This window comes from Musca vetustissima, unplaced genomic scaffold (genome assembly GCF_032173495.1).
Source record: "Musca vetustissima isolate MV318-11 ecotype Yass unplaced genomic scaffold, APGP_CSIRO_Mvet_v1 utg96841, whole genome shotgun sequence".
NCBI classification, from domain to species: domain Eukaryota; kingdom Metazoa; phylum Arthropoda; class Insecta; order Diptera; family Muscidae; genus Musca; species Musca vetustissima.
Genome location: NW_026883452.1, coordinates 30,427 through 45,131, shown reverse-complemented (window position 1 = coordinate 45,131; position 14,705 = coordinate 30,427). Strand labels below are relative to the sequence as shown.

The 14,705-nt window shown below is 30.8% G+C and overlaps 2 non-coding genes across 2 annotated transcripts; one reads left to right on the top strand and one right to left on the bottom strand.

The window, feature by feature from the left end:
• Window positions 1-11,708: 11,708 nt before the first annotated feature.
• Window positions 11,709-11,781, bottom strand: Trnak-uuu (transfer RNA lysine (anticodon UUU)). The gene has a single exon. It is a non-coding gene; the product is annotated as a tRNA-Lys (tRNA).
• A 589-nt stretch (window positions 11,782-12,370) lies between these two features.
• Trnak-uuu (transfer RNA lysine (anticodon UUU)) lies at window positions 12,371-12,443 on the top strand. The gene has a single exon. It is a non-coding gene; the product is annotated as a tRNA-Lys (tRNA).
• The last annotated feature ends 2,262 nt before the right edge of the window (window positions 12,444-14,705 follow it).

Sequence of the window (14,705 nt, the reverse complement as noted above, 5' to 3'; positions counted from 1 at the left end):
GTCACAGTTTCCCCATTTGAGCGCAAAGGACGCATGTCTTTTTTTGGTAACAGTAACCATCAGAACTAGTTCTAGCTTCCGAAACTTGTTTTAATAATCTCTTGAGAGGTATTTTCCCGACATGACCATCATAGATTATCGATTTAATATTAAGTCCGATGGTGTGGTTTCTAACTCTGTCTCTACTGCGTTTTTCTGCGAAATATCCATATTTCCATATGCAAGCGTTAGCTCGGAATGTTGTAAAAGCTTACAGTGGCTGATATTCTTGGGCTGAGGTCAAGGACCTGAAAATAAAACCCTCATATTTTATCAGAGTTAAAAATATATATTCAACATGTTTCGCTCTCTGTTATGACATAGCGGTTGAACCTCGACAAAGTTACTTCATTATTGAATCTCCGGGTTTGATCTGGTGCCTAAATACTGGGCTAGCCTCTTCATACTGAAATATATAATAATTTCCATTATTTTGAGTAGATATTCGAATCGAATTTTCGAAAAAAATTGAGTGTCGGGTAATTCGTCTTGCCAATAATTTATGTGAAAACTATTGTCTTACAGACAGACGCATGGTCGATAAAGACGACCCCTGGAGTTAAGGCGGGTCTAGTAGCTATCTATATCGCTTATGATTATAAAATTAAATTTTTATTACTTTCAAAATTTCTTAACGTTCTCAAATCAGCATCTCTATTTCGTTTTATTTATTAAAAATATTTTCAAGCTTTTGTGTACTTAAAGTCCAATTTATAAAATTATTTATTAATAACAAAACAAATAAATACATTTTCTCGTTTTCAAAATTAATATTTTTTTGTAAATATCAATCATGTTTATCTTTTAAATAATTCTCATTATTAAAGATTATTTAAGTGATTTTATTATTAACATTTGGAATTATTTTATTGTTGTAATTTATTTAAATTTGCCACTCAATGCTTTACATCAAATTAAAATTTATTTTGCATTCATATTAAAAAAAATAATATTAGCGTAAATAATAGTTATTGAATACCATCCAAAAAATAAACATAACAAAAATAAAACAAATTCGGAAACACAGGGCCGATTGTCTTTAGGATGTTTTCCCTTTATGTTAATAATTAGTAAAATAAAACATTTTCTTTTTTCATTTAAATGCAATATTACATGTTTGTGTTTTTAGACAAAACAACAACAACAAAAACATACAAATAGTGATAAATTTATGATTTTATTTTATAAGAAAAATAAATTGATTTGCAATAGATTCAAAATACTCCATTACAAAACATATAAATATAATACAAATTTGTAAAAATGTTAATAAAATAATTTTTATTTCAATAATTTTAAGTAGTATATATAGTAAAAAATATGAAAAGGAAACAAAAAAAAAAACAAGAATATCAGGTTAAAAAAGTTGTTTAAATTTTTAAGTTATAAGAACAAAAAATGGTAACACAAATTATACATTTAAGTATATTTAAATTAAGTATATACAAATGTTTAATTTAGTTACACCGAAATTATATACTCAAATTTCATGTCCCAGCTGTCTATAAGAAAACAAAATTTTGTTACCGTTAGTATAAAAACACACATATTCTCAACGAGACACTTAGTATATAATAAAAAACAACAAAAAAATAAATACAAACACTTTATAGTTAGAACTCTCCTAAAATGAAAAGAAAATTAGATTAATAACTATTATTATTTATAATGTAATATTTATATGCAATAAGGTTAGTGCATCATTTACAAATACTATGTGTTTCTTAAAAAAAATGTGGATAAAATTAAATTTTAGTTATTACAACAAAAAACATCAATCGAAAACAAAACGAACAAATATTAAACTAGTAAATATTTTAGCACAAATTTATTGTTTTCTTAATTTCTAATTAAAACATAATTAATTTTTATTTATAATTTACAAAAAAAAGAAACATTATGGGCATCTCCCACTCGCTTTTAAGTTATAAGGCACCATAAGAACAATTTATACATAACATATATTTCTAATAAAATAAAAAAAAAAACAAATATACATAATAAAAAAATTTAAAAAAAAATCATTGTTTAATTTCCTCTTCTTCTTCTTACTCATACACATTTTGTTTTTTTAAAACAAACAAATGAGAACAAAGTACATATACAAACATATAGCAAAAATTAAGCTGCTGCATTCCATGTAAAATTAAAAATAATTTTTTAATACAAATTTCATAAAAAACAAAAGAATGAAAGAAAGAGCGAAGAATGAGAAATGTAAACAAACAACAACATTATCACGATTATTGTAAATGTATCCAAATTGAATAAAAAAAGAAATCGAACTCATCACAAAACCCATTTACACTTAATTTAATTATATAGTAAATAAATTAGTAAACAAAACAAAAAAGAAATATATATATAAACATTTTAAATATAGTTTCGCAATATGTTATCAACTATAACAAATCCTTATTATAATAATAAACGAACAAAAACATACATATGTTACAAAAAAAAGAGAAGAAATAAAATAAAAAACAAAAAGGAAATTAATAAACAATTATTTTTTTAAATTCAATTTTATTTAATGGGAAACACAGCGGTGGGGTTAATGACTATTGCAGTTGCTTGAGATCAGAGCTCCGATTTGGTTGATTTTACTCGCGAGTGAAAAATACTCCAGAGTGAGAGTACGTGGGTACGAGTTTTTTGAGAAGTATACTCTCCACTCTATTATTTTGTTTGGGAGTACTCGCGTGTACTCCTTGCTGAAGAAAAAGAGTGAGAGTCAAAATGTTCGAAATAGATCCAATAATCCATTTCATTCACCCACCCTAAGTCCCAATTTAGATTAGGCGAGTTTACTTGTGGCAAGTCTTTGCTTTGCGAAGAGAGGGGCAAGGGGAATAGAAATTGAATAAAATTGCTCGTACCGGCAATTCGTTTTGTGTATTTTGTTTGTAGTGCCAGTAATTTGAAATACCAATCCAGTAGTCACAAAATGTCAAAAAAAAAAAAAAATAATAATAAATAAATAACATTTTAAATACCGAACGATACCGACGCATGAAGAAAGTTTAAAAGAGAACGATAAGAATTGCCGCAAGTAAACTCACCTAATCTAAATAAGACTAAGTGAATAGAAAAATAAGCTTAGCTTAGAAATAGAAATTGTATTTGCAATAGCACTTGCAATACATTTCGTCGGAATACAAATTTGGCAAATGTGATTGGAAAAGTATTATGCTCGCAATAGTTTTACAAATGTCTTTGCCAAGCAGTGTTTTGAAAACGCTTAGCATTGTAACTGTTTTTGCAATAACACTTGTTATACATTTCGTGCGAACAAAAATTTCGCAAATGTGTTTGCAAACGAACAGTGCTCGCAACAGTTTTACAAATGTTTTTGTGTATGGTACATATCCCGTTATTTTAACAGGAGTGTTTTGCAATATTCTGATTTACTTCATTCTCCGAGTTTTATTTGAAGAGTGAAGATTAAAAAGTGCCCAATAAAAAGTGAACGTAAAAATAAAAGTCAACTTAATTGAATAATTATTATATTATATAATTGACACAGGTACGTATTAAGTCATATTTTAAATATGCCGTACAAATTAAAACATAGTGTTCGTAAAGAATCAAAAGAAATTGTTGAATTGTTGTTAAATGCTAAAAAACGTAAAGAAGACGATTCCAACGAAGATGTAGTCGGCGCCAGTGAAAGTGGTTCTTATTCGAGTGATGACAGTTTAAATAAAATAGAGTTTTCCAGTTCGGACGACAATGCCGAATTTATAGATTCAGCTGATATAAAGAGTGAAATTGCAGCTTGGGCTAACAAACACACAGTAACAACCAGCGCTACAAATGATTTGATGAATATTTTAAGAACATTTTGTTTCCTTTTTTACGCGATGCACAGATAGTACCAACACAAGGAGGAAAAAGTTCAGTAGCACAGGCCTGGCTCGTTCTTATTAATGTCGATGTCACTGATTTTGTGCATGTAGTTGGTATTTATAGTGGGAACAGTAAGCCAAAAGATGTTAGTGAATTTTTAGGTCCCTTAATCAAAGAATTAACCGAAGTTATGAAAGAACATTTTTCGTTTGATAATAAGACATATAAAGTTAACTGTAGAGCTATCACATGTGATGCGGCGGCAAGGTCACTATTTGTGGGATGAAAAAGTCGTAATGGATATAGTTGTTGCCGCAAATGCAATCAGAAGGGTGACCATATAAACAACCGCATGGTGTTCCAATATGAAGAGAACACATTAAGCACTGATGAAAATTGTACAAAACGCTTAGATAAAAATCATCAGAAAATACATAATCACATGGCTATAGAAGACTTGCCAATAGACCTAATAGCATCGTTTCCCATGTATTATATGCATGCGGTTTGCCTGGGTGTTGTCAAAACTTTAATGACTTCATGGATAAAAAAGAGAAATACAACATCTTGCCTTATAAAGGACAAAATTTCAATATTAAACGAGCATCTCTTGTGTTTAAAAGGACAACCTCCCCGTGAATTTAGAAGAAGTACAAGAGATCTCAATGAGATTGATCGGTATAAAGCTACTGAGTTGCGAACATTTCTTTTGGAGTTTTTAATGACCAGCGATATTTGCATTTTCAGCAATTGAGTCTGGCTATTAGAATTTTATTAAGCACTGAACAATGTACATCAAAGGATAAGTTAGCTGATGCTTTATTAAACGTACAATTTTCATTGTCTCACTCACCTAACCAGCGATTGTTTGCAATATAGATCATGCGTTAAAATTGAAAATAGGCTGGGAATGTTGATAAGACTGATATAAAGTTGATAATAACAACCGCGTGTCATCAATAAGCAATCAAGATGGTAAAGCCATTGGCCAGAATATTTGATATCAATGTTGCGTAATGAAGTGAAGGAATTGAAGAAGGAGATCACTTGTTGAGTTTTTTATGACTGAAATCCCTTATAAAAATATAGAGCTGTTAACGGTCGCCAAAACTCCAAATTTCACGAAAAACTGTTGGCGGAAACTACGGACAGAGGAGAAAAAAGCGTACAGCCTCAGTTCAGCAAAAACAATAACATGTAGTTTACACGTGTTCCTTATTTACATTTGCTTTTCAAATATTATAGATGCTGTAATTTCTATTGGATTGTGCGAGGATGAATATATAAAAAGCACTAAATCTTTTTTTCCAATTCGCAAAAAATAGGCAAGAATCGAAACAAAAATATACCCCAAAGCCAAAAATCATAAAATAATTTTTTCTCAATAATACACCTGATTAAAATGTACAAAATAAATATTAAACTAAAAAAATTATAAAACTAAAATAGATCATGTACAAAAACAAAACAAAAATATTTATTATTTTGTTTACACTTGTGATGTACAAAAAAAAACATTTCGTTGTTTTATTTTTAAATTTCATATTTATAAAAAAAACAGGAATTCAACGGCGGGGTTTAATTAACATAAAAATCTCAAAAGAAGTAGTAGTTCATTAGTTAATTTAGGTATAAAAATATTGCTGAGGATGGTTCGTTTTGCTGCCACTAATTAATGCCAGCGCGCTGAATCCTCTTTCTACGGAGACTTGTGCAGCCGGGACACCAAGTAAAACTTGAACTAGTTCATATAGTTGTGGCTCGTCAAATGTTGTTTTTGTTTTTTTGAACCACCCTTGTAATATGTCGGTACTGCATCTCTCCCACCACGATAAAATGTATCTACAAAAAATATTTTCCACTAACAAAATTTAAAATTAATAAAATCTTTTACCATCTTATCTTTTTCTTTATGTTCAGTGATGTAATTAGTTCACCAGATGGTTCTTTGTACATTCGGCATTTGACTTAATAAACATGTCCAACACTGATGCTAGTTTCCTGCTTCGGGGTAGATTGAACCAACGATATTTCAAAATGAAGATAAATATAAAGAAATAATGATATTCCAAAATTGACAGTATGCATTTACGCTGTTCATTCGTAAAGAAAGCTGAACCAACAAAGTTAAATCTTTGATCAATATACACTGCAGATCAAAACGTACGTTTTTCCATACAATTTATAGTATCATTAGAAAATTGTTTATTCTCCAATTTACTCACATTAATTTTCGCTTCTAACCAACTTGTGAAAATACACCTATATGGTTTGTTTATTAAGAGATATATGCATATACAAAATAAAGTTCATCTGCCTGTACTATTACCTATTACTAGTTGTTCCTCTTGCAATTTTTTTAAATGAGTAGAGTATGGAATCCTCCAATAAATTGGTCAATGAATCTCCAATATTCATTTCAACGTGGGCCTCAGCAAGATTCATATAAAACTCCTTGTTTTTCTTTAGGCTGGTCAAAGTGACATTGGTTGAATTCCAATTAATAGGTACGTCAAGTGGAGATTTTGTTGCGTTGCTATGAACGTTGCTGACTTGTACTTACTTTTCTTAACTACATCTCGAATATTTTTTATATAATATGTTGTAAAAATTATCCAGGGTGCGGGAGTATATATGGACAATTGAAAAGGAGTATTTACGTAGATTTATTAACATTTCTTTTTTGGGCACGCTTTTATACCAAATTGGCTGTGATTTGATATTTTTCTCATTACCGCAAATTATCAATATCGATCCCCGTTAGTATAGCCCATATAACCCCACTAGTCGGTATTTAAAACATCTTTTTATCGCGTCTTTTTCAAAGTCCCATCATAACATCAGTATTTTCCTATGATCACCTATTCATTTTACATATTTTTAATGTCAAACTATAAAAATGTTTTCCGACCCGCAAACATTTTTTTCAGTTCAGCATGTCATTCCTCACTATATCTTTAAAATTCAAACCCCTCCCAAGAAGATAACGACCTGAAACACACTACCATCTTTGTGAGGGATTGGTTGGAATATAATGTTGCAAAATTGCTTAAGCCCGCTATACATTCAACGTCGGCCTTTTTCTGGATGTCAGTTCCCCATGAATTTACTCGCTCTTCCCGACTTATTCTGAACAAAAAAAAAATCACGTTTTTACTTAATTGTTATGACTGCCATTAAACAGTTTTGCTTCTCCTACACAATTATGCTTTTGTTAGTTACGTCTTTTTGCATTTTAGCTAACGATATACATTTATGTTTAAAATTCAATAAATGTTACACATTATAACTTATTAGGTTTGGTGTGATCTCAAGGCAGCTCAAAATTACAAGATGACAAATGGAACAGGAGGAAGGCCAAATCAGGACTTACTAGCTATGAAGGAGTTTTTTGAAGAAAAAAAAAATATACCAAAAACCCGCCACCATCAACGTCGTACTCAAGGGTGAAGTTCTGTTTCTTCAGAATAGCATGTTAAAAGCTATGAACAAAGTCAAAAACGAATATATCGTGCCATTGAAGAACTAAAGAAGAAGAAGCCTAATAATGCAATAATGCAGCGTTTAAGAATGAATGAAGTAGAAGACAACTCTTGGGGCACCAGTACAACTAGCTAATGAAATAAATAACCTGTGATTTTTTATTTTTAATATATATTTAATAAATTCAGTAACTAGTAATACGCATTTTGTCCTATAATGTATTTCCTATATTATTGCGGATACTTTGATGTCACATAATCCTCATGAATACCTGTGTTATTTGGAATAACGATGGCATCTGAATTGTTATTGCACTTAAAATGAAGGCAAATGTTATGCAAAGCACAACAAACATTTGCGATATTAGCTGTTTTTTTTTGTAGTTTTGAACACCATAACACCATTTATGCATTTCGAATGGATTGCATTAAACTAAATTTATATCTGTGAAGTATAATCAACCAAGGCTCCAAGGGATATCCAGCATCTCCTGTAATGCAATATATATTGTTCTTAGTCAATTATTGTTATGTTAATTTACCAAGATGCCAGCAATTCCGTTCACCCCTCAAATATCCTTGCTCTAAATGGGATCTTAACTCGCTTGCATTCCATATAAACGCATCGTGACAAGCACCAGGATGGGAAGCATAAACATAGAGAATTTTTGAATCGTGATCGCAGACCTATAAGGAGTTATTATGAGTAATGTTGGGTCCATATATATTCTTACCAGCATAACATTTAAGCTGCAAAGTCCTTTTCTATTATAATAGAGATGTCGTTCGTAGATGGGACATGCGGACAATCCATGACAACAGGAATACAAAGTTTCCGGTTTAAAAAATTTTTGCAAACTAATACAGTATTTTTCGGTTAATTGCACATCAAAATTTGCACAAATATTTGTTCAATTAACCGAGGAACCAATTATCCGAACCCGCTTAATTGAATAGTTTGTTCAATTACAGTAATCACGTATAATTGGAACTACTAATGATTTAAAAAAAATCCAATGTCAAATACAAATTACGCATTCTCGCAATTTTTCCTTAGCCGTAAACATATGGTTTGAATTAGTAGAGATGCCACCTCGTCTTTTTCACAAATTATGTCAAATATGTATGTAAAAAATGACAGATTATTTTTCAATTATTATTATGCAGTTAACCGGTGAAAAATAAAGGAAATTTATTTTTGATGACATGAATTTTGAACCAATTAAGCGGGAAAATCAATTAACAGGGTTTAATTATCCGAGAAAATTTACATGTATTTTACTATGAAATATTTTTGCCCCATCATGTGGTTCAATTAAGCGTGGAAACCAATTAACCGTAGGGTCAATTAACCGAAAAATACTGTATATAATTTGTTAAAAGCGGTTGGCTTTTGTGATGTTAAGGCACTTCATTTATGCTTATTCTAATATTTCACTTCATTTTAAGTTTATTTCCAAGAACTTGATTTTTTCTTGAAGAATATCAAGGAATCAAATAATATATTTGATTTATTTTATTATTTGGTTTTATTTTCAAACATAAAATATATGTATACACCTGTATATTCACATTGCGATGTCTCTCAACGATTAACAATGAAACACGAAGTGACTTTATAACACAGTTAATCTTTAAATATTATTTTAATACAATTTGTAACAAGTTAAACAAATATTGTAATTTTTCAGTGTAAATGTAGTAAGCCTTATGCCATGTTCTGAAGGGAATTTGAATAACATTGTTCGGTCTCACAATGAATAAACCCGTTCGTACAACACTATTCTTGATTCAGGTCATCGGAGTTTATTTTTACAAACATTTTGTTTCTTGTTTTACACCAAAATTTTAACATATTTGCGTGAATCACATATAAAAATAATTCTCTTCCTAATTACTATAGTATGAACCTATATATATATATATATATATATATTCATTTTTAATTTATGTTTTCCATTTTTCTGAGAATATTGTTTTTATACCCTTAACCACACTGTAGTACAGGGTATTATGTCTTTGTGCATATGTTTGTAACAGGCAAAAGGAAACGAGATAGACACGTGGTCCTTTTGAGAATATGCATAGAATCACTTTCTAAGTCAGATTTAGATATAGCTCCCATATATATTTTCGTCCGATTTAAGATAAATGGTGCACCAAAATCCCTAAATATCTTTCGATTTGCACGAAATTTGGCACAACGTACTGAATTAAGCCTAGAATGAGGTGTGCTAAATTTCGTGTTTTCCGAGTATTCTTTGGATTGAGCTCTTCGCCTTCTTTCCACAATAACCTTTTCCCAGAACTCATTTGTCTTGTTTTTATAATCATTTGCACGCTTCTTTCTGTTTGTTTTGTTAACAAGTGTTTTTTGCGAGCATTAAATCCACAATCCGAGCATTGAATCCACCCTTTTTGATGCACCCAAACGATTCTTTCAAGTCTGCAGCGATTGTAGGAGCGCTGGTAAATGGATCTTTTTTATTAATATATTCAATTTTTCGATCTTCTCTGATGCTGAGCTTCCTGGGACGACCTGATCGCGATTTATTTTCAATTATATTTTCTTTTTTGGATCGATTAACCACTTTTTTGGTTCTTTTTATCATTTTACCTACTTCGAAATAGGATTTTCCCATTTCATGGTTATTAATTATTATTTTTCGCTTTTCAATAATTAGTTCTTTTCTAGGCATTTTAAAGAAGTACTTGCTTTCACTTGTTGCACTAAGCAAATGCTTTTGGAAATGTGGAAAGTACCGTTATTGTTTTAAAAGAGAATTTGAAAAAAAAAAACTGTAAATAGTTGTCACCTATTTTACTAAACGATTTTATCCCATAAATGATGTGTAATATCAGCTCTGACCAGGGGTACCATGACTTATGCTGTGCAAAAATTTGGAGTTGACACGATCTCTTTTTTTATGGTTTATTGGAACAAATAAATTAAATATTACATTCCATTGTTGTAGTATAGGAGTGAATACATAAAATAAAAATAATTGTTTTAAATTTTGTAAATTATTTTTTTAGTAATTACTGAATATTTTTTATTTGTATGGGGTACCATGATTTTTGCTGCTCACTGTATATGGGAACTACATCTAAATATGAACTGATTTTTCCCAATTTCAATAGGGTTCGTCCTGAATGACGTTATTATGTTTTGTTGAAATGTATGCAGATTCCGCCATGGCTTCCATATGTATTTCGATTAAAAGATCAATTCTTTAACAGTGCGGCGTGTGGAATAACATGTATCAATTTTGCTACAATAAATTTGTCCCATGCTACGCAGACGACTCTAAATCTGCCCGAATGAAATTAAATTTATCATACGTTTCAGAAAGACAGGAGTATGTTCCTTCGAGGGAACATTGGCATACAATTGTAAAGATACAAATGTACAATATACCCAAAGTGGTGAAGGGTATCATATAGTCAGCCCAGTCCGACTTTACTACTTTCCTTACTGGTTTTTAAATACATTTTAATTTTTTGAATTAATTGAAATGTCATATAAATAAATCAAAAACAATTATATTTTTTTACAATTCCCCCATATTTTTGTAGAATTTGAGGGTCCCTGGTTTTTATCTTTCGAGATAAAAGCCACAAAAGAGCGGTTTCAAATTATTGCATTTTCAAAATTTGGCATATCCTTTATTTGCGAAGGATTTTTCTCGGTCACTGACGCGACGTAACTCATGCGACATTTTTGATTTTGCAGTTTTTATTTCTGCAGTGTCTGCATTTATAGACATTAAATTAGTATTTATGCTAAGAACAAGAAGAACAAATTACAAATGTGGTCTTTCTTTGTATTTTTGCCGTTACTTCACGTATTTAAGCACAATTAAAGAAACTAATTCTTCGACTTTGGTTTACCTTTTTCCGGAAATGCCTATATTCAATGTAAAGGTTACAATTGTACCTATTAGTTAAAAGCTTGAAAGGAAAAAGTGTTCTCCCCTATTAAGGAAATTATAATCAAATGCAAATTTGTAGTTGTCGACAAACGTCCATAATTATGTCATTCAGTACACACTGAATAGTACTACAAGGTACTTCAAAAAATCAGAGTGAGTGAAACCTGAAATTTTAAATATTTTTTATTTCGAAGCTATATTTCAGTGCAACAAAAAATCGTAAAACTTTTTTCATATTTTAAACGTTTGTTTTATTTAAACGTTGAGTGATTTTGTAACAAACAACCTAGCTTGTATTATTTTACTTTTAGTTTTATATTCTTCGGATAGTCTCCATATTAAAAAATAGAGGAGATAAAATATATTATAAAAACAACAAAAAATCCGGAGATCTCGAATATTACTACGCCCGAGCAGGGACTTGAACCCTGGACCCTTGGATTAAAAGTCCAATGCTCTACCGACTGAGCTACCCGGGCAACTGTCATTGCCGTGGCAAATTTTGAGTTTCCTGTGTTTGAGTGCAATGACACACACACACTCACGATAAGATCTAAAAATAATAAGGGTTGTAAAACACTCGTTCCCAAAATAAAGCGAGCATAAACACACACGCTGTGAAATGTGCATGTACAACAAGTTGTTGTATTATTCAACGAGTACTAAAAATAAAACACACGAACTGTAAATGCGGCGACTTTTAATAAAACAAGGATGATCAGTTATACGAAAGGCAGTGCGTTGCTAACAGCGAAAAATACCCTCTGTTAATTTTAAGAGAATCGCCAATTTGTGCTTGTGTATGTTTGCACATTTTAGTTTGTTCTTCTTAACGAATATGTTGGGAATGTACACACAGTATTTTTATTTATTTTTTGTTATGTTAGCAACATTAAATAACATGTTGAGTTTAAGCATATAATGTTATATTTTTAAAAATTCAGGTATAGAAGAATTTCAACCATAACTTCTGAATTGATCGGCACAAACAAATTTACATCCCTTAAATATTAGATTTTCGTAGTAAAATGCTCGTCAGGATACATTAAAGACAAAGGACTTTCAGATGCCCGGGTAGCTCAGTCGGTAGAGCATTGGACTTTTAATCCAAGGGTCCAGGGTTCAAGTCCCTGCTCGGGCGTAGTAATATTCGAGTACTCCAGGATTTTTGCTTTTTTTAATGTTTTCTGACAGTAACTACAGTAGACAACGAAAATATGAATGTCGGAAATTTGTATGTATTTTTAAACTATTATTGGAGTCGACTGTACTTTAAGTAATTCAATTTATCGTCATTCATGCATTTATTTCTTTATTAAATATTACAATTACTCCAAGTTCACACTAGAGTAAATTCAGGAAACGAATTTTCTATTATTGTTAAAGCATTATCGAGAATTATAGACTTTAAAGAAATCATACAATTTGATGAAAAATATCTAAAAGTGGATCTGTGGATCACTATGTGAAAAGCGAAAAACCATCTAATCCGATTTAAGTATGTGAGGAAAATCTATTTTGAAATATAAATATATTGTTACAAATTTTAATAGGTATACCGGTAACAACAGCATCAGCTGAAAGAAGTTTTTGTGCCCCACGTCGAGTAAAAAAGTATCTGAAAAATCAAATACACGTTGTTATGTCTTTGCATAAATCTGAAGTAAATACTAATCGCATAACTAAAAAAATCTAAAAATAGAAGACTTGATTTGAAATACAGATTATTTTTTTTAATATGCAAAACATTTAATATTTACGCAATACATTAACAGTAATGAAGTAATATATTTTTGTGACCTTAATGAATATAAAATATTATGCAATATTGCAGCCACATTCGATTAGAAAAGGGACGAAGACCTGCATATGGGGGATATGTAAAAACATAAACCTGTGTTGAATATCAACCTATAGCCACTTCGGTTGTAAAATAAGTCTAAAACCTTCAACATTTCGAAAAAGAGATAGTGCCGTTATATTTAACACCATGAACCCGGAATGCCAAATTATAATTCGTTTGGAAATATTGGCTAGTGTCATCAAAATACTGAACATGGAATAGAGCCTGCATGAATGTCGTGAGTGAACATTTACCCTATAAAATTGAAATTTTGTTATTTTTCACACAAAGTTCTGGGTTTATTTGACCTGCTAAATATTGATTGATCATTATCAAAACTGTCATTATTAAAACAGTCATTCTAATTAGATGGCAAGATCCCCTACCCCGTACTAAACGAGGGTTATTATTTTTGGGTTTATAATTGTAGTCTCTAGAGCGACTAGAAACCCAAAAATAATGTGTTCGGTCCATTTCATCCCCTGAATACCATCGGATCATCACCGAAAATTATGGACGTCGTCCTTGACTTTAACCGGAAATTAATGTAAAATTTCACAGCGATGAGGCACGTACGCCCTCATGTGTGGTAATGGTAATACTAAATAATATTAAAATTCGTCAACACCCACAGATATTTTATATAACTCTCACATCCGTGTATACCCCCCTTGGATATACTATCAACTTCTCAAGTATATGTCCCTCAGGAGTAAATTTATACGCCATAGAATGCTAATTTTATAATTTTTCACACAAAAGTGTGGGTCCATCGACCCGCTAAATATTGACTGAAATAGTCATGCTTATTCGTTGGCCATAAACCCTTCCCTATGAATACCACTAAAAACTTTAAAATACCGAATAGGGCCTGAAGATTTATATGGGGGTTATGACAAACCATGATCCATATTGATAATTTCCAGCATGAATATGCCAACCTCAAAAAACTCAATATGTCATCAGTTATCTATGCGATTTATACGGACAAACAAACGAATATGGCTAAACGGACATGGAATTTTACATAATTATTTAATGGAGCATTCGAATGAAATGACAAAACTACACTCTACCTCATGATGAAGGATGTAAAATTCAATTGGCAACAATGTTACACAAAGCGACATCTGACGGTACTATATGTAAATGACAACAGGTGCTTGTCGTTGCTAAAATACATTTGATTTGTAGTATCAAACATTTCCGCCAGAGTGGAGTTTAAAGGGGTATGTTCAGTGTGGTACTCTAAATGAACGTAAAAAACTAAATAAGGCAAATATATCAAAATTTTATTTAGTTTTTATATAAATCAAGGATAATTGGCGATACAGGCCTGTCCGAATATAGTGAACTTTTTTTCCAAGGTTGTTCACAGTATTCCGGTTGTCGATTATGGATATTTTTTGTAAATCATTTTTATTAAGTTTATTGAAAGAGTTCATTGTTCTTCACGCTTAGAAATTGGCTTTTGAAAGAACTGGCACTCCAGGTTATAATTTTTTTCACACGTTGGTATTTTTTGAAAATTTTATTTTAGAGTATATTTTGTAAATATGA